The sequence below is a fragment of the Palaemon carinicauda genome, chromosome 9, assembly GCF_036898095.1.
Source record: "Palaemon carinicauda isolate YSFRI2023 chromosome 9, ASM3689809v2, whole genome shotgun sequence".
Classification (NCBI taxonomy): Eukaryota; Metazoa; Arthropoda; class Malacostraca; order Decapoda; family Palaemonidae; genus Palaemon; species Palaemon carinicauda.
Genome location: NC_090733.1, coordinates 57,091,309 through 57,112,205, shown reverse-complemented (window position 1 = coordinate 57,112,205; position 20,897 = coordinate 57,091,309).

Below are 20,897 nucleotides of genomic sequence, written 5' to 3'. Positions count from 1 at the left end.
TCTGAGGCCTTCGTTCATTGCATATTCCATTCTCATCATCTCAGTCTTTTTTCTATTTCTTGAGTTCAAACTCCTGTGATATTTCATGCATTATGGTAAGCAAGATTTGCAAGTCCTGTGGTGTTCTGCTAATAAGAATAGTGTCATCAGCATACTCTAGGTCTGCTAATTTCTTGTTATCAATCCAGTCCAATCCTTCTCCACCATCCCCAACTGTTCTATGCATTACAAAATCCATGAGGAGGATAAACAACATAGGTGACAACACGTTCCCTTGGAATACTCTACTGTTCACTGGAAATTCATTTTATAGGACTCCACTAACATTAAATATCCACTTGTTATGCTCATAAACAGATTTAATCAAATTTATATATTTAGGAGGAACTCCATAACAAAGTAGGACTCTCCACAAAATTGGGCGGTGCACACTATCACAGGCCTTTCCATAGTTCACAAATGCCGTCAAAAGTGGATTTTTATACGCTACGTATTACTGTACCAAATGTCTTAAAATGGAATTTTGGTCAGTATAACTTCTACCTTTTCTAAATCCTACTAGTTTATCTCTCAGCTTTTCATCAATCTTTCTCTATAGTGTTTAGAATGAGCATACTATATATTTTCATGACAACTGACGTAAGTGTGATGTCTCTGTAATTATTGCAATCAGTCGGATCTCTTTTTTTTTTCTATCTTCACAAAAACTCCTAGCTCCCATTCATCAGGTTTTGCCTCTTCATTCTACATTCTACAAAATAATCTTTTAAGTATTTTGGGAGTCACTTCATTTTCGGCTAATATAATTTTAGCAGTTATTCCATCGTATCCAGGACTCTCCATTTCTTTAAGTTTTTCATGATAGCTTCGACTTCAAACACACTGTAATTCATTCAGGGGCACATCAAGGTCGTCCTCCGCTTCAGGTATATTAATAAAATTGTTCCCTTCATATCTCCTGTTCATGACCTCACTAAAGTGTTCCATCCAACGTTGTCTTTCTTCATCTTCTGTTGTTATAACAGCTCCATCTCTCTTTTCAATGGATATATGCTTCTTCTTCTTTGCCCCAATAGAGATTTCATTAATAATTCTGTGATCAATTCTTACACATTAGCTACTCCCCGAATTCATAGCTTTGTCAGCCTCGTCTGCTTTCCTGTCTAAATATTCTCTCTAGTCACTGATGGCTTTTCTTTTGACTTCACTAGCAATACTTGAATACTTAGCATGCTCTACCTTGTTATTTTCATTAATTCTTCAAAAAATTTCAACAATCAATTTCTGTCTGTCTATTTTTTATAGTATCCCAATTATCATTTGATATCCATGGTTTTCTCCTAGTAACTGCATGTCCCAAAACTTCACTACCATCTGACTGATATATATTCTTAATTTCACATCATACTTCATTAATTGTCTGCTCTTCGTTTCTTAAAATTTCTAAGACTTCAAATCGATTCCTACTTCCAATACCTTAATTCTATGAAACCTAGGTATTCTATCTACATTTCTGTTGGGTGCTTTTAGTTTTAATTTTAGTGTGGTAATGAGGAGCTGGTGATCACTACCAATATCTGCACCTCTATAGCTTCTTACATTTCTCAGAGTCCTCCTTCTCTCTTTATTAAGGGCCATGGGATCTATCTGATTTTTTGATTGCCACATGGTGAAGTCCATGTATATTTGTGGATGTCCTTTTTCTGAAAAAAAGTGCCTTCAATAAGAAGATTGTTTGTTGAGCAAAATCTTATAAAGTGTCCCCCATTTTCCTTTGCAATCTCGCCAAGACCATCAACACCCATCACATTCTCTATACCCTCATTATTTCTTCCAACTTTAGCATTGAAATCACCAATCACAATTTCTATATTTCTCCCCGAGATCTCATCTATCATGCTCTGCAGTTCTTCATACTATTCATCTTTCCTTTCACAGGGGAATCATTTGTTGGTGCATAGGAAACTATAATACTCATATTGTAATGCTTTGATTTAAACTTTACAACTAATAATCTACTATTTACAGCTCTCCATTCCGTTCATGCCTTTTCTGCTCTTGGTATCATTATCATTCCTACCCCTTCTCTTTCCACTCCATATGTTCTTCCTAAGTAGTTACACACACACACACACACACACACACACACACACATATATATATATATATATATATATATATATAAAGATTGATATATATGTTATATATATATATATATATATATATATATATATATATATATATATACATCATTAGTCAAAGATTTATTTACCAATCGCTTTACAGCGTGTTTCAGTTAGGGCCAAGATATCCAAACTATATTTCAAAAATTCATCCTCCAGTTGCTCTAAATTCCCAATCTGATTCATGGTTCTAACATTCCGGGACTGGCGGCCATTCTGTCATTTTCGCTCTTCATAGACTGACCAAATCCATAGAGGATTCATTGGCTAAATTTATCAAAGGATAACCAGTTCCTTGTGATGTACAGTGCCTTTCTAACTAAGGCAGGTGACCCCTGCCAGTCCATACTAATGCTAGTAAGATCATCCGCCAGGCATCAGGAGTAAAAGTCGAAAAGACATCTTGTCTATCGCATTGAACCCAATCCGTCTCCCTGCTGCCAGTGACTTCATCGAAATTTAGGGGGCATTTCCTCCACATCCAAAGGACTCCACCAAGTTGCTCTTCCGCTTAAATAACCGTTGGCAAACATGGATTGCTAAGATATACAGCGTAGCACGGTAGTAGTGTATCTAAGGTAACATAATTGCACAATGCATCATTCGAACATGTATGATTTTAGTTAAGTAAGTATCAATAAGATGATGTTGCACAACTACTTTTGTCACTTGTCAGTATTCGACCATTTTTACTATTTTGTGTGTACATGACGTTAGCCATTCAGTAGAGTGAAGCGTTTTCAAGCGTGCCATAAGCACCAAGCTTACGACGTAATGTAAAAATAAAAAAGTTTTATCCATACGAAGTATTCATTACATCCACCAAGAATTCAGCTACAGAATATGGGTTGTCAAATCCAATGCTATTTACGAGTTAATGAAGTTGATATACCTCACGATTAACAACCCCAGTACTAATGCCAGTCATTTGTTTCAAATAATTAGAGCTAGTAGATTTATGCAAGAATAGTGCACATACCGTATGAGAGCTTTCATTCATTATAAACTAATTTTGGATGTTCTTTATCATGGAAGAAATTAGCGTTTATACATATGTGTGTATATGCATATCTAGTATACATATCAAATTGATGAAAAGAAGACTTGGAACAGGTCGCCAACAGATGTTTGCTCTAAAGGACGAAAAGGAAATATTATCCATAATAGAAATGGAGTGATGAAAATTGCAGAGGATTTCTATACAATCTATACAATAGTGATATAAGAAATAACTTCACCAATAGAAATAATGAAACACCTGAGTCGGTACCAAACGTAATAGTAGGAGAAGTAAAGAAAGCATTAAAAGATGTGAAAAGAGGCAAAACAGCAGTAGAAGATGGCCTAACAATTGATTTAATAATGGATGGAGGAGATTTCATAGTAGTAAAACTTGCTGAACTCTACAACAAATGTCTGTAAGAATGCTCTATACCTACAGCTTGGAAAAACTTTATCATTATATCAATTCACTAAAAGGGAGACACAAAAGACCTGAAAAATTACCGCCCTGTAAGTTTACTCTTCGTAATATATGAAATATTCACAAAGAGCATATAGGTCGAATAGAAAAACAGCTGGAAATAAATAATCAACCAAGAGAGCAAGCAGGCTTTACACGTGGGTATTCAACAACAGATCATATACTGTGCATTTAATTAACCAGCCAATGGAAAAATGAACAGAATATGAAAAACCACTATGCATATCATTTGTAGACTTTGAGAAAGCTTTTGGTACTGTAAAAACCTTAGCAATATTGAAAATCCTTCAAAAACAACCGGTAGAAAATTCTCATGTTAGAACACTTGAAAATATCTATAAAGGAATTACATCAAACCTAAAATTACATGAAGATAGCGAGAACATTCCGATTGAGAAAGGAGTTACGCGGGGAGACCCCATCTCTTCTAAATTATTCACAGCATTTAGATCGGGAAAATGTAGGAATTATTATTAATGAGAAATATCTTAATAACTTAAGATTTGCATATGACATCGTTGTGTTTAGTGAATCATGGGAGGAAGTACAAAAGATAATAGATTTGAATAGAAAAAGCAGAAATGTAGGGTTGGAAATGAATGAGTAAAACTAAATAATGTTTAATGAAAATACAGAGAAACAACAAATAAGAGTTATGGACGAACTTCTACAGTTTGTTGATGAATATACGTAATTAGGACAGACACTAAGAGTTTCCCCAGGACAAAAAATGAAGAGCATTTGGCAAATAATATAACAGGAAAATTAAAATGCAACTTTCTTTAAAAAGGAAAAGTATTTAATGAGATGATCCTACCATTATTAACTTATGCATCAGAAACTTGGACCCTTACTAAAGCCCTGGAACATTAGCTAATTACAACAAAAAGAGCTATGGAAAGAATAATGATAGGAATAACAAGAAGAAACAGAAAAAGAGGAACATGGATACGAGAGCAAACTAAAGTAGAGGATATTATAACAGCATGTGAGAAAAATAAATGGACATGAGCAGGACATATAATGAGATGTCAAACAATAGATGGACATTAAGAATAAGAGAATGAGTCCCTAGAGATTGCATTAGAAGCAGGGGAAAGAAAAGACGATGGATTGACGAAATAAGAAAGTTTACGGGTGAGGACTGGTACAGAAAAACCATAAACAGGTGCAAGTGGAAGGACATGTCTGAGGCCTTCGTTCTTTAATGGATTAGTAACGGCTGATGAGGATGACGACAATGATATATATATATATATATATATATATATATATATATATATATATATATATATATATATATATATATATAGGCTGATGAGGATGACGATGATATATATATATATATATATATATATATATATATATATATATATATATATATATATATATATATATATATATATATATATATATATATATATATATATACATATATATATATATATATATATATATATATACAGTATGAGAGACAATTGTTGAATTGCTGATGCCGATTCTGGTTCTTTTTCCTATATCATTATTACAGCTCAGTCAACCCATTGTAAAGAAACGAAACCAGCCCTCCGAAGATTAGATTGTTCTTGGATGGAAAGAAAAATTAAAGCAGAAGAAAATGACGGAAAAATAAAGATGAATAAACAGATCGATAGAGATACCGAGGTCTCCTAAAAATAGATACACGCATATGAATACCACAAGGTAATACAATTGTCTAAAATGAGAACAAGTGAGTATGTTTCCCTCCAGAAGCATAATTGATTCTCCTAAACTAAAACACCTCTGCTTCCATAACACTGCCAGAATGACTGAAGCACAATTTATCAACGTGAGGAAATAATGTATTTCAGATACTTTACATGGCGGTGTAATAACGTGGCACTCCAACAAAAGGGGGACATTGACACTTGGATAAGTAGAAACCTTATTTCTTGAGACACAGACAATAAGTGCACATGTCAAATAGCCCAACAGGATATTACAGTTATTGTTACTTAGAAAACCTTTACCATCACTATATCACTGTGTCATATATGTCGGGATGGTGCTGATATTACCACTGCATCAGTCTCTCCTTGGTAGGGTGCTGATATTAAAGATATGATACACGTATCACTGCTATTATTATTATTATTATTATTATTATTATTATTATTATTATTATTATTATTATTAGTAGTAGTAGTAGTAGTAGTAGTAGTAGTAGATATATGAATTTTCAAGTACAAGTGAAACTGAAATTCGCTATGAGAAATGGACGAGTGCTGACTAGTTTGGTATATGTTTCTATATGTTTAATAGAGACTGGGCATAATAACGTACGTATCGGTCTATTAAAGTGTGAAGTCTATTTCTCACTCTAAGTCCATTATTTACACCAGGGAGACTGATGTCGAGTTACTGCGCGTTGCTTGCATTCGCTTTCGCCAGCGTTTTTTTTTTTTTTTTTTTTTTTTTGTCTTTTATTAACCAATTAGGAGCTTCCAAATATGTATGCCTAAGTTCCCGTATGTTGTTTTACAACAGACATTTTTTCCCACCCTTCCCTTCAGTTTGAGTTAAACCACCACCACATAAAGACGTCTCCAAGAGGGAACTTTCAGCCACTTACATGAACCATATATTTTTCCAACTGGTTATTTTGTTATTGCTGCAAATTATTCATTTATGACATTTTCCTACCCCAAAAACTCCCGGTTTCCCACAGGGGTTCCCCATAATTGCCTTTATTAAATAAGGGGGTCCAAAACTCATGAACTGGTGGTTTGCCCCAATAAGCATGGTCAGAAATGCATAAATCACAAGATGGCGAGTAGTGAAAATATATGGTTCATGTATTTGGCTAGAAATTTAAGTATCATATCATTATTATTTTTATTATTACTAGCTAAGCTACAGCCCTAGTTGAAAAAGCGGTATTATATAAGCCCAAGGCCTCCAGCAGGAAAAATACCCCAATGAGGAAAGGAAATAAGAAAACAGAGTACTATGTTGTGGGGATCGATGTGGTAACGTCCCTGACTGGTGACTGCCAGACTGGGGTTCGAAGCCCGCTCAAACTTGTTAGTTTCTTTGGTCGCTGCAATCTCACCATCCTTGTGAGCTAAGGACGGGGTGTTTTTGGAAGCCTATAGGTTTATCTGCTGAGTCAGCTTGTGTGGAGAGGGTGCTTGGACACTGATCGTATGAATATGGTAAGTCTCTTGGGTATTGTCCTGATTGATAGGGCAATGTCACTGTCCCTTGCCTCTGCCATTTATGAGCGGTCTTTAAACCTTTAATTGCTACTATTAACCTTGCTCATGTAGGATACTTTGCTATTAGGCCTAATATCAAGTTATTTCTATGGGCCTCACCTGACATTCATATTGCCTCCTTCATGAAGCTGTTTAAATGTCGCCAACTACCCTATAAATCACAAAAGTATCCCATTTCCTTTCACTGTAACAGAGTTGCCCTCTAGTGGAGTATAGAGTATACATAGCTGTGCATGGCAATGGTGAGTGCTATGGTACACTAAAATGACAGAATTAGCATTTTTCGTCTTCTATTTACTGGTTTGGGAGATATCCCATGCAGCTCTACTCGATAATCCAAATAGTGTTTTACTGTGATTAAAGGAATTTCTAGCTGCAGATGATTAGGGGATGTTTTATGCTGACTTTGCTATGCAATCCTGTGTTAATTTTTAAGGGATTTATTGCTAGGTGACAAAGATACGCATTTCTTTTATAACATGTGTCCACGGCACTATTAAGATTTGGGCCTCATTGTACTAAATGCTGTGGCCTAACGTATGGAGGAATTTATTCAACATGTGACTGACCAAGTTCACATGAAAAACTCTATTATTATTATTATTATTATTATTATTATTATTATTATTATTATTATTGATTATTATTATTATTATTATTATTATTATTATTGAATGCTAAGCTGCAACCCTAGCTAGAAAAGCAGGATGCTATAAGCCCAAGGGCTCCAACAGGGAAAACAGCCCATTGAGGAAAGGAAATAAGGAAATGAATAAACTACAAGAGAAGTAATGAAGAAATAAAATATGATATTTTAAGAACAATAACATCTTTCATATATGAAATATACAAACTTCCAAAAAAAAAAAAAAAAAAACAAGAAGGTGCCCGAGTGTAACCTCAAGCAAGAGAACTCTACCCCAAGACAGTGAAAGGCTATGGCGTTCTCCAAGACTAAAGAAAAATGATTTGGTTTTGGAGTATCTTTCTCCTAAAGAGCTGCTTATCATAGCTAAAGAGTCTGTTCTACCCTTACCAAGAGGAAAGTAGCTACTGGAGAATTACAGATCAGTAGTTAACCTCTTGATCCAAGAAGAATTGTTTGGAAATCTCAGTGTTGTCAGGTGTTTGAGTACAGAATAGAATGTGGGAAGAATAGGCCAAACTATTCGGTGTGTGTGTAGGCAAAAGAAAAGTGAGTCGTAACCAGAGATAAAGATCTAATGTAGTACTGTCTGGGTAGTCAAATTAGTACTATACCATTGGTCTTTGGGCCACTCATCGACTCATAACCGCTAACGAAAGACGTCTTCATTCTCCGCTATCATGCGATAAATCCATCTATGTATCCATTTCAATTCCCTCCCTGTCATGATGCTCCTTGAGGCATCTATTCAAATTCTTTCTAGGTCTTTCCAAAGGTATCTGTCCCATGCCTTCAGAGTGTGTATTTGTTTGTGTATACATGTGTCCTACATTCTCGCAATATGACCAGCTAATTAAATCCTCCTTGACTTCATAACTTTGCTGATATGGGGCTGCTGGGTTCTATCTCTTATTTCCCAATTGTGGCGAATTTTACATTCTAGAACTTCTTGGTTGAATATTGGTCCCTTGATTTTCCTAAAAAATTCATTTTCAAAGACCTCCAGGCGTTTTTCAAGAACATTAGTAGGAGCCCAGGTCTCACAACCATAGTAGTATTGGGCGTATTGTTGTGTTGAATACCCTTAATTTTGTCTTTTCGAAGATGGATCTCTTCTTAAACAGGTAAAATAAACTGGAATAACATCTGCCAGCTACGCCTATTCGAGCATCAGATTCTCCTTTCATATTATCATCTGTGGTTATCATCATTCCCAAGTATTTAAATTTATCCACTACTTCTATGTTCATATTGCTAATATTTATACAGTTCTGTGTCTATAATTGTGGGTTTTTAGTTATTTCCCTTATTTTTGTTGTTTTATTCATTTAATATTGTGTCGGGAAATTGGTCATTGGGTTCTGATCTGTTGAATGATTCTTCAAAGTAATTTTTCCTCTCAATCATTACTTTTTCTTCTTATGTTATCATATTTCCTTGATCGTCTCTAATCATTGCATGTCTTGCTTGATATCCTTTCCTTAGCTTTCCAATCCTCTGATAGTGCTGTCTAACTCTACCCTCTGTTCTGTTTTTATCAATCACTAATTCTTCATTGAGTGCCAGCCTCTTCATTCGTCTCGTCACTCCATTTGCTTCCCTATTTCTTTGTCTTAGCATTTTTGCAATTCTTCATTATTTGGATTTTGTAGCATTGCTAAGTATGCCATTTTTCTGGCTTTTGTTGTTTCCTCACATTCCTCATCAAACCAATGACTCTCTTTCTGTTGTGCTTCATATCTCATTTTTTCTTCAGCGGCTTCGTTTCCTGTCTAGATTGGGTTCTTCCATTTTGTATTCACATTAGACCTTGTTAGGTCTTCCTGGTCTTCTAGTCAAAGGAGCCAATAACTCTCTAAGGGTAATATCTCAATGGGTGGCTGGTACCCTGGCCAATTTACTACCTGTAAAATGTAAAAGAAAAATATCTTTTATTTGAGTAAAGTTCGTGATCTAGATATATATCCTGATTGTAACATGTCTCTCAATGCTCAAATAAATAATATATAAAAAACTGATGGTTATCATCTAAGAAATATTGATTTTATAAAAAAGTGCCTGGATGAAAATTCTATAAAGAAATTTATGATAAACTGTGTTATTACCAGGATTAACTACTGCAACTCCATCTATTACAATTTACCAGAAGTACAACTTAGGAAATTACAAAACATAATAAACGGAGGAGCAAGACTGATAAAAGGTGTCCCACCTATAGAGGATCACCCCTATACTAATTGATTTACAATGACTGCCGATTAAAGCGAGAATTGAATCTAAAATATGTACAATAACCCATCAAGTTATCAGAACTGGTCGTCCAAAATGCTTACGAGAATTGCTACATATTGCGCAGCCAACAAATTATGTCGACATGAGAATAGTTACAGATGGTTTTAAACTATTGGAACCGAGATATATGTCTACTGTAGGCTCTAGAGCCTTTAAATATGCTGCCCCAAGACTATTCAATAAGCTCCTACGAGACATCCGAATGACTGAAGACATTAAGGCTTTCAAGAGGCAACTAAAGACTTTCTTATTCCATAAGGCGTTTGGCAGTGATGATTCAACAGTAAAATGAGCAATACGTGATATGAAACGTTCAATACTCTGAACCAACAAGATATAACGACAGTGGAGGTCCTGTAGAGAGTGGGGTTCCCCTGCTTTATGGGACTGGAAAAGTAGCCTTCGAAGTAAGTAAGTAAGAGAAGAATCCAGAGAAGGCTAGGCTATTACCGAGCTCTCAATGTCTGGTAATAATGAGCTTCATAACTTTTTCTAAATCTGGTGTGTTTGGGCAATCTATGAAGGCTAGCTGGCCTTTGGACAAAGGCAGTGATATTACCCTAACCTGCCATGTTTTGAGCCTTAAGCTCATTCATCAGGGTTTGCCTATCAGCTCTCATGTACTATTTGGTGAGCCTTCTGATGGTACGAAGTACATTATAGAATCAATCATTTCATTTTGACCCTCTCCCTCTCAAATTACTTCAGGTTGTTGCTTTTCCGTTATCCAGTCTGCTCTAAACAACCACCGGATTCTGAGATACAAATTAAGCCTGATAGTTTAGATCCTAGTATCTTTCCACCAAGTAAAGTAAATGCCCATTAGCGACCAGTTTATAATGTGCCATATCATATAATTCCTGTGGAACCAGTTATGAAAGTCATTTAAGGTTTTGGCTGGAGATAAAAAAAAGAAGCTTGCATCATGTTTCAAATGGCATTAGGATTCTACATAGCATTGTCTCGATCACTAAAACACTTAAAATTTTCCATAGTGGTGATAACGCTTGGGTTAGTTCCCAGGTTGCCTATATTAGTCATCCACTTAGCACAGGAGCAAAGGTTATCACTAACAGAAGGGAAATCCTGGAGTTACAAGTTTGAAGTCTTCACCGGAGAGGACCCAAGAGGCGAGGCTAAGGTTGATATCTAAAGACTCCAACACAAATGAATTATTACCATTACAGTTGTTACAAAAGCCTAGTCCAGAAATGTATCTGAACAGGGTAATGAAGACAAGTTCTGTAATGCTTATTTTATGACGTGTATTAAGTTCTTATATTTTCACAGACAGTGAATAGATTAATGTCTTAAGTAAAAGTAAAGTCTGTTAATACTTTTTAACACCTTTTGTTCAAACCATATATTCCGCAGAAGTGCTCATGTAATTATGAATAAAATCCCCTGCCTAACTATATTATCTTCCCAGATGAAGCTTAAGAGCTTGATTCCATAGTCAATGTTAGCAAAAGGAAGTTCTTGCATGCAGATGTTTTGAGCTGGTTAACTAAACAGATGTTGTTTTAAGATAATACCATGGGGAGTCTGGCTGAAATTCTCTCCTGTGCAGATATTCTGTAGTAGGAATGATTTTAAATCATGCTGGATAAAATTTTGCAAGCCTCTGGGATCTCAATCTTTTTATCGAATGCTTAACTCGTTTACACAAAATATTTTCAGATGGTTCTCTACAGGCTTCTACAATTTTGTTGTCAAGCATAAAAAGCAACTGTGTTCCTCTATGGTTGGAATATTTTCTGATGCGCATAAGCACTCACCGATTACTACTTTATTGAACCTCTTATTGGATCAAAGTATGATTGATGGTGTAGTTGGACAGCTGGAGAATGAAACGAAAATTGATGATTTTAGGTCTACCTGACAAAGGCCGGTTTATTTTTCTTATATCATCATGTCCCCTCTTCTTCTCAAGACTTATTTTACCTTATCTCCAAAGGATTCATTCAGGGACAGTGATAGGCCTTCGGAATTTTGGTCTAACAAAAGGCCAAAAGAAGTACCAAATGGTCTCATTGATCTTACAGGAGAGGTTGATGATAATGTTTTACAAAGAATCGCAGCAGTGGTAAAGATTTTCCCACTTTTATCCGGTTTGGGAATACCTTCACCTCAAAACATGAGTTTTGTTGGTGTTAATAGAAAGATATCAAATTATTCTCTAGTCTAACGCTCCTCTGTCAAAAGAACCCCATCCTTTGACAAGTTACGTAAACAATTCAGACAAATGACTTATTTTGAAATTAGAGATTATAAAACTTCTAGATAAGATAAAGGAAGTCTTAGATCCCTCCCTCGGGGTTTTAATAGGTTGCTCTTAGTGCACAAGGGAGTGGAGTTCTGAAGGCCAGTTATAGACATCTTGATTCTAATTAGGTATACAATTCTCACAAAGTTTTTTCATAGAAACTTGTACATTCCTGGTGGCAGTAAGGAATGAAATTTATATTTATTATATACTGGACAGATATATATATATATATATATATACATATATATATATATATATATATATATATATATATATATATATATATATATATATATATATATATATATATATATATATATATATATATATATATATTTATATATATATATGTATATATATATATATATATATATATGTATATATGTATATATATGTATATATATTTATATGTATATATATATATATATATATATATATGTATATATATTATATATATATATATATATATATATATATATATATATATATATATATATATATATATATATATATATATATATATATATATATATATATATATATATATATATATATATATATATATATATATATATATATATGTATATATATATATATATATATATATATATATATATATATATATATAAATATATATATATATATATATATATATATATATATATATATATATATATATATATATATATATATATATATATATATATATATATATACACGCATATATATACACATAAATATTTATATATATATATATATATATATATATATATATACACGCATATATACACATAAATATTTATGTATATATATATATATATATATATATATATATATATAAATATATATACATGTTCCAATTCTTATGGAATCAAAGAAACTCCTTTGGTTTATGGACAGCTTAAAAATATATCAATTCTAATAACTGTGTTTTAAACTCAGAACTCTCAAGTATTCACCAGTATAATAGCTCCAATCTCAAAATGGCTTACACCTCTTCGCATCAGAGTCCTATATCAACTGAATAATTTTGGACACATCGTGTAAAGGGAATCGGGTCCAGTATTTATGGTTGCTCAGGTTATTGAGGCGGTGTGGAGAACTGGTCAATGAGAAGTTTCTTCTGATTTCATCTTAAAGGATTACATATTTGGGAATTATTATAGTAATAACTCCTTTTAAGGCTTTTCTATCAAAAGAAAGAATTCATTCATTCTGTATTTGTTGAAGTTAAAGCAGATGAAAGCACCATCATTTAATATGAGGATAAGAATGCTAGGGACCATGGCATCTCTCAGAAAGTTTATTCCAATGGGTAAGCTGGAAACCAGTGACCTTTTATTAATTTTTATCGTCATTGGAACATGAAGCGCAATCAAGACAATTTGTGTGCGACTGATTCAGTACCAGATAAAACTGGTGAAATGTTATGCTCGTTTGAAATAAAGATTCCAGACTCATCTCTTTTCCGCGATGCCTCCCAGGACCGGTTGGGGAGCAACCACAGATTTTTCACCTGTTGGAATGGTGTCCGGAGAAGGAAATGCCCTTATACATCAATTGCCTAGAACTCTTAGCTGTATTAAAGTCCTTGGTGATGGCAAATTGCGTAGCGGTTCTTTTGAGACAGCCTAGCAACACGGGATTAGATTAGGAAGCAGGGATGAGCCAGGTCGGAATCATTGTTTTTCATATCAGATGCCTTTTTATCTTGGATGAATATTAGAGGAATGCTTTATCTACCTCAATTTTTTATTAGGGAAATTAAACTTATAAAGGTGAAAATAAGATACCACTGAATGAGTGGTCTCTATATCCCTCTAGAGTGTCAAGATTTATTGTTATTGACGAATACCATACACGGACATGTCTGCAACCTCACTCAACAAGGTTTCTCTGGTTTTGAGTTCCTTAGCAAGGAAGTTGGATGCTATATTACACAACTGGTTGAATATGGACCTATACATTTTTTCTCCGTTATCAGTTTTGGACAGTGATAACTAAATTCAGGGTATCTGCAGAGTACGACTCATGGGGCTCTCATATAGTTTCAGAGAGAGTGATTTATAAATTTGTGGCTTCTGTTGTCAGAATTTCCTTAGTGATTGGTACGCAGAACCAATCTCGATAGATAACCAATTTCGAATTTAGTCTACAATTAAATTGTATCAAAGATAGTGGAATGTGTATTTTCGTGGTTTCAGGTCTAGAAATATGTTAGGAAAAAGAACCCCTTTAGATAATATTGTACAGTGTTTGTATCTGCAGTTTCATGGAATCTTGTGTTTCATTTATTTATTTTGGGTATCAACCCGACTGTGTTCAAGGCTTTTGCTCTTATAAAACCTCTAGTTGTCTATTGGAATCTAGATGTAGTATTACGCTACCCAACTCCCGCCACCCAACTAACTGGTGATGTCAAACCTAGCCATTATCTCTGTAGCATTCTCAAAGGACTCTCAGAGTTTGAGAAATTCTTTTTTTTCATGCATTTTGAAGGTTATAATTGACAAAATTTGTGGTAAGCTCACGGTAGCCTATCTTTCCCGAAAGCATTATCTCTATAATCAAAATGCTATATTTTTAACTTCGATCCCCTTTTCCCTATAGAATGAAGTGCATGGATGCAGTTCAGCACTCTTCCTACTGTATTCCAAGAAGCATTCATCAGTCTTCTGTCCAATTCAAGTACATACTTTATCTCTTTATCTATAATGTTTTCCCCGTAACTTTCCATTGTATTAAGAAACATGCAATGACTTTGGGAACGTGTGCTTACTCCTTTACTTTTCAAAAGTCTTTTATCAAAGTGGTCATCCCCAGTTGAGTTTTCTCTGCCAGTCAACACAGGCTGAGAATAAGGATCTAGTAAATGAAACAACTTCAGTGACTTTAAAACAATAATTTCTATTTTATGTCAGTTACATACTTATCCACTTTTCAGTCTCTTTAATGATGGTGTACGTCAAAGTTAATTTCAATATTACTTTAAACTTTCCTTGGAGAGGTCACATAGCTCATAATAGTACATTTGGATCTGAAGTAACAGGTGGCTCCGATATTTCTAGTATTTTTTTTCATTACAATTGCAGAAACTTTAGAATGGCCTTTTCATTTAATGTTTAAGAGACATTTCAAGACAAGACATAGCTAAATATAATTCTTGTCATATATGACACCGTACTTACCTCTTCTAGAGACTCTATTCCTTTTCTTTGCAAGTTTGATTTCAGAGAACTTCATAAAACACTTTCGTTTGCAAACGATTTTCATTACCCTATATTCAGTGGCGTACCTATAAAGAAACAGGGGCCCTGTCTCAATTTCAAGAAATATTTAGAAATTTTGCTCTAGGAGAAAAACAAGTTTTTATATCTTTTGCCTAGAATACTTTGATCAGTGCAACAAATGCCCCACATGTTACTTGCTCAAATCTTGTTGGGATTTCTCCGTTGATTTGAAGGTGAGTCTTGTGTACTGACGAATGTGTGTATTCAAATACAAATTATGTACAAAACATAAAATCAGACGTAGAACGAACCTTCTGTACAGTTTGGGTCGAATTAAGACATTATATTACTCTAAATTTAGGTATGATCAACAGAATAAATAGAGAAGTCCTTTACCAGACTAAGATCTATAAATTCCTACCTTAGGTCTTATAAGTCCGCAGGTAGGCTTTTGGATTTAGCCCTTTTAAGCACTGAGAGAGGGCAAGGTGAGCAATATCAAATCACCTAAAACCAGTTATATGTTAGTAAGATGAATCTACGAAAAAGAAGATTATCAGCAATTGATTTTTTATTAGTATGGGTCATAGTTAAAGTAGTATTTGCATCCAATGGAAACAGGGTTCATTAGAACTCTCTCTCTCTCTCTCTCTCTCTCTCTCTCTCTCTCTCTCTCTCTCTCTCTCTCTCTCTCTCTCTCTCTCCTCGTATGCATATCTCATAAGAATAATCTTTCCAAAAAAAAGTTTAATTAACTCAACCATCAATGGAAACTCTTCTGTTGCATTGTTGCTTAAGCTGTTTCTTTCATTTATATGCATTACCCTAATTCGGTGTTCATCAGATTGAAGAGACTCCTGCAACACTAGTAAGGAAAATAACAAAGTAATTTATTTGATTACCTCTTGGTTTGGATATGAAGATAGCGAATACTATTTCGCTCATACTTGGAGATGTTAAAAACAGCTTCCTTTTATCCCCCAAGTAAGAAAAGAAGATAATAACACTGGTTTCAAAGCATTATATGGAAATTGATTGGGATTTAGCATTAAAACAAAGTGGCAAAAAGTCTTGCATCGCTAAGTACGTCTTTCAAAGGGGACAGTGAGTTTTGAAAACTATGAACCGGATGTTTAATTAGTCCAACACCAGGAAAATGGAAACGTGATTACTAAGTTGGAATAGTATTGTTCTAACGTTTTCTTTGTCGTGGGATGGCTTTTATGACAATTCATTTAGGCTTTTACAACGTTATTCTTTTTATGAAAACATTATATGTGGAGAGAAGAAAAATGAAGACTTGACAGTAAAGCTTAAATGAAGATTAAATCTTTATAAATAAGAGCTCTGCATTTGCAATCATGTCGATGGTAATTAATTACTTAAAGCGATTCAAATGATGAAATCTGAGGAGCCCGATTGACTATAAAAGTCTTCTTCTGTTAGGGTTCTTATATACCGGTATACTGTTTGATATCAAAGAGTTTCAACAGAACTGAGATTCATTAGTCTTTTAATAAAACATAAATCTAATTAATCTTTTGCTTATATAACGCTTGTATTTGAATTATCAGCGTCTGCTGTGTCAAATTCCTGTTCCGATGCATTAATTCATACCCTTACAAAACCATCTGCACCTTTACTCGAAACCTCACTTCCTTGAGTATCTTTGAAGCTTTCTAAGGTCTTCCTAATATCAGGTCACTGATTTTCCATGTTTTCACTCGCTTTTTATATAAGAAGAGTATTTGGCCGAATCTGATCTAAAGATCTGAAAGTACTAACCAGTAATATGAGAAATAGGAGCTGGCCTCCTTGTGGGCTAATTTGTCAACAGCCTATAAGACTCAGCAGCAGGCTCCTGCTGCTAAGTCTTATAGGCTGTTGACCTATGAAAGGAAGCTTTAGTCTTTTTAATTTGGGGCCAAAAACCGCACGTCCTAATATAGTGGCGCCTTAACTCAAACTTTACTCTGGCTGCCTTTGGGCCAGAGAAAATGGAGGTATAGGAATTTTTATACACTGATTCACTCTGAAAATGACTCTATCCTCAAGCCATTGTGGCTAAAGCCAATGCGGAGGCAATGGTCATGTGACATATTAAGGGTAGCTTTCTTTTCAAGGAAGGGCCAAAAACTTTTTATCCATTTTCTCCTACGTTTTTGGGAACATTGGACCTTTCCTTAGTAAGTGCAGAGTATAGTCTCAATTGGTCTTGGTTGGTAATGGATAGCAAAACCCCTGCCACGCCACAGGTTTCATCAGGCTAGGACCCTTGAACTCGACTCCTTTATAAGCAAGATGGTTAAGAAAAGAGTCATAGAAAGGTGGAGGTTTCGAAATTTCATGAGAAGACTGTTCAGTTTACCAAATAAAGACTCCCTAGAGAAAAGCGTGATCCTTGATCTCTCTCTACTTAAAAAACACATGAGGTACAATTCTTTTAAAATGATGACTGTCTGGCTTGTCCACCAATTACTACACCAAAAGGTTTGAACCTGTATTATTGATCTAAAAGATGCTTATTGACAGGTCCCTATTGCCCACCACTTCTGACCTTATTATTATTATTATTATTACTAGCCAAGCTATAACCCTAGTTGGAAAAGCACGATGCTATAAGCCCAGGGGCTCCAATAGGGAAAAATAGCCCAGTGAGGAAAGGAAATAAGGAAATAAATAAATGATGAGAACAAGTTAACAATAAATCATTCTAAAACAGTAACAACGTTAAAGCCGATATGTCCTATATAAACTATTAACAACGTAAAAAACAGATATGTCATATATAAACTATAAAAAGACTCATGTCAGCCTGGTCAACATAAAAATATTTGCTCCAACTTTGAACTTTTGAAGTTCTGCTGATTCAACTACCCGATTTGGAAGATCATTCCACAACTTGGTAACAGCTGGAATAAAACTTCTAGAATACTATGTAGTATTGAGCTTCTTTATGGAGAAGGCCTGGCTATCAGAATTAACTGCCTGCCTTGTATTACGAACAGGATAGAATTGTCCAGGGAGATCTGAATGTAAAGGATGGTCAGAGTTATGAAAAATCTTATGCAACATGCATAATGAACTAATTGAACGACGGTGCCAAAGATTAATATCTAGATCAAGAATAAGAAATTTAATAGACCGTAAGTTTCTGTCCAACAAATTAAGATGAGAATCAGTAGCTGAATACCAGACAGGAGAACAATAGTCAAAACAAGGTGGAATGAAAGAATTAAAACACTTCTTCAGAATAGATTGATCACCGAAAATCTTAAAAGACTTTTTCAATAAGCCAATTTTTTGTGCAATTGAAGAAGACACAGACCTAAGATGTTTCTCAAAAGTAAATTTGCTGTCGAGAATCACACCTAAAATTTTAAAAGAGTCATACAAATTTAAAGAAACATTATCAATACTAAGGTCCGGATGTTGAGGAGCCAGCGTCCTTGACCTACTAACAATCATACTTTGAGTTTTGTTAGGATTCAACTTCATACCCCATAATTTGCACCAACCACTAATTTTAGCTAAATCTCTATTAAGGGATTCACCATCCCCAGATCTACAATCAGGAGATGGAATTGATGCAAAGAGAGTAGCATCATCTGCATATGCAACAAGCTTGTTTTCTGGGCCAAACCACATGTCATGTGTATATAGTATGAAAAGTAATGGGCCAAGAACACTACCCTGTGGAATACCGGATATCACATTCCTATACTTACTATGGTGCCCATCAACAACAACTCTTGAGATCTATTACTTAAAAAATCAATAATAATACTAAGAAACGACGCACCCAATCCCAACTGTTTGAGTTTGAAAATAAGGGCCTCATGATTAACACGGTCAAAGGCAGCACTAAAATCAAGGCCAATCATACGAACATCCTGACCACAATCAAGGGATTTCTGTACAGCATTGGAGATTGTGAGAAGGGCATCACATGCTTCAAGGCCTTTACGAAAACCAAATTGCAAACTAGGGAATAGATGATTACCTTCAGCCAGAAGATGCTCAAAAACTTTAGATAATATGGGAGTTATGGAAATTCGGCGGTAATCAGTGGGAATTGAGCTACTGCAAACACATTTACATAGAGGAGTAACATTACCAATCCTCCAACAAGTGCTAAAAGCTCCTCTACTTGCTAACTTGATCAAAATAACAGATAATTTTGGAGCTAAGAAATCTGCTGTCTTTATAAAAAACAATGGAAAAATACCATTTGGGTCTACACCTCCATAAGCATCAAGGTCCATCAACAGAACTTTAATTTCACGAGATCGAAAAGCTAAACTATTTAGTTTAGCCTCAGGAAAACAGGAATGAGGAAGTTCAAGTTTTTCATTACTCTGTTTACTGTCAAAAACATCAGCCAAAAGGGATGCCTTTTCCTTTGGACAATGAGTGATGGAGCCATCTGGTTTAAGTAAAGGAGGAACTGTTGCATCTACACCAGAGAGTGTAGATTTAAGGGTAGACCACCATTTATGTTCCTGAGTTGTACCAGAAAGAGTTTCTTTTATGGTTAAATTGTACTCCTTTTCAGTTGAGGCATAAACTCTCTGAGCAAAAGCTCGAAGCTGAGTATAGTTATTCCAGGTCAAATCTGATCAGTTACCCTTCCAAAGGTTATAGGCCCCCTGCTTCTCCAAATAAACACGTCTACAATCATCATTGAACCACGGTTGTTCCTTCACTCGGTACCTTAGCACATGAGAAGGGATACGCCTATCAATTATGTTGACTATATTCTCATTCAAAGGTACATCAGGATATACACTACTATATAACTGTGACCAATTCAAGCACAATAGATCATGCAAAATCCCATTCCAGTCTGCTTGGGATTTTATATAAATTTTACAAGAGTATGATATATCAGGGACAGGCTGCTCAGTCTTCACTACTAATGAAATCAAGACATGACCAGATGTCCCGACTGGAGAACCAACCTTACTAGTTATAACGCCAGGGGAGTCAGGGTTTACGAGGTCCAAGCAATTACCAAACCTGTGGGTAGCTTCATTTATGATTTGCTCACAGCCTGATTCAGAGGCAAAGTCTAAAGCTCTTAAGCCATGGCGATCGGTAGGAGAGATAGAACTTAACCACTCCCTATGGTGAGCATTAAAATCACCAACAAAGACAAAAGAAGCTTTTCTATCATCTTCTTGTATGTTAGCCATAATGGGAAGAAGACAATCGAAGATAGAATCATCCATGTCTGGATTCCGGTAGATCAAACACAAATAAAAGTTGTTATGCCTGCCACAAACTTTTATTACCTGAATCTCATGACATCCACATTGATAGCAGGACTTATGAGAAGCAAGGTACTCAGTCCTAATATACACAGCCATTCCAGAGTTTCTGAGCACAAAAGAATATCATACTGTCTGGATGCAACTGTAAGGTCTTGAATATTTGCATGAAGACCACGAATATTGCAATACAGAAGACGACATTGACGAAATCTAGGACGTGCTGGTCCCGGATTTCACTCAACGCCTTTAGACAGGATACGA